Genomic DNA, 1,512 nt, shown 5'->3' with positions numbered 1-1,512 from the left:
GATGGTTGTGAGCCACCATGTGGTTGCTGGGATTTGAACTCTGGACCTTCGGAAGAGCAGTTGGGTGCTCTTACCCACTGAGCCATCTCACCAGCCCCCATCCCCTCATTCTTTCATCCACTTGTTCATCTACTTAGCCGTCGCTGTCTCCCTTATTCATTGCCTCATGTCTGACCTTGATTGCCAGAAGCCCTGATTCCCCACCACTTGGCCTCTCAGGACCTGAGCTGCATTCAGAGATAAAACAAAACAAAACAAAACAAAACAAAAACAAAAAAACAAAAAAACAAAAAACAAAAACCGGTGGAACAGTGGGCCAGGTGTCCATATTCATTTACTTACTTATCCAGGAACGATTTCAGGGTGCCTAAGGGCACAAGATCTTTCCTTGGAAGGTGACTCAGTTTCCCACTCCTGTAATGAGAAAGAAATAGCTCTCTCAAGGAATTGGTGAGATCAAAGACTAAAGCATACCTGGGGCTAACCACCGAGTATCTCTTAAAAGCCCAGTACTTAAGATATACAAGCGCTTATAATCCTCAGTGGGACTGAAGGCTTGAAGCAGTAATTATTGCTGGCTGCTTGTGACAGGTGAGGAAACGGAGACTCAAGGAGGCAAGGCTCATTAGACTTTGCCAAGGGCAGACCTTCACCAGCTAATCTGCCTGGTAACCGCTGACCTCACTGCTCCTGCCTGGTCATCCAAATCTGCCTGGTAACTGGTGATGTCACACATTCCTGGGGTTCAACCTATTTGGGGGGGGGGTAGGATAACATCACTGAACAAATGTAGTGTCTAGAGAATTTACAACTTACAAGGCACACTGAACAGGCTAAACACTGAGCAGGCTGGCCTGAACAGGGCCTTGATAATGCTGGTCCACTGCTGGACAAAATGGTTATTCCTTAGAAATCTCAGGTTTATGGGATGTGAGCTTCAAACCAGGCTGGATGCTGATCACTTACAGCCAGCCTCCTGCCTTTCTTCTCTGTGGAAATTTAACCAACTTTGATACAATGCTTTCTCCAGGTTAGACAGAGCCCTGAGTGCTTTACAAAATGCTATGAGGTAGCAGGCATTATATCCATGTATACACCAGAAAACCGAAGGCACAGAGAGCATCATCCCACAGTGAGCGTTCCTAAATGCCTTCTCCTCCATGTGTCTGAGTTTTACCTCAAAACCAAACTCTCGTTGTCAGCATCGTCATTACTGCTGTTCTAGGACCTAGTGACACACCATACAGCCATGCCCATCCCTCACTGGGGAGTTCTAGGCAGAGGCTCTACCACTGAGCCACGTCGCCTGCCCCTCATTGGATGTACAGGCTGGTTTTGTGTCAACTTGACACAGGCTGGAGTTATCACAGAGAAAGGAGCTTCAGTTGAGGAAATGCCTCCATGAGATCCAACTGTAAGACATTTTCTCAATTAGTGATCGGGGGCGGGGGGTTGTGGGTGGTGCCATCCCTGGGCTGGTAGTCTTGGGTTCTATAAGAAAGCAAGCTGAGC

At 47.6% G+C, this 1,512-nt stretch overlaps 1 protein-coding gene across 2 annotated transcripts in view; it reads left to right on the top strand.

Moving 5' to 3' along the window:
• Sult2b1 (sulfotransferase family 2B member 1) overlaps positions 1 to 1,512 on the top strand; it is a 29,252-nt gene that overhangs the window by 13,652 nt on the left and 14,088 nt on the right. The gene's annotated exons all lie outside the window — the stretch shown is intronic.

This window comes from Mus caroli, chromosome 7, assembly GCF_900094665.2.
Source record: "Mus caroli chromosome 7, CAROLI_EIJ_v1.1, whole genome shotgun sequence".
In the NCBI taxonomy this organism is placed as follows: Eukaryota; Metazoa; Chordata; class Mammalia; order Rodentia; family Muridae; genus Mus; species Mus caroli.
The sequence above is the reverse complement of the archived record's forward strand: the minus strand, read 5'-3'. Positions and strand labels throughout refer to the sequence as shown.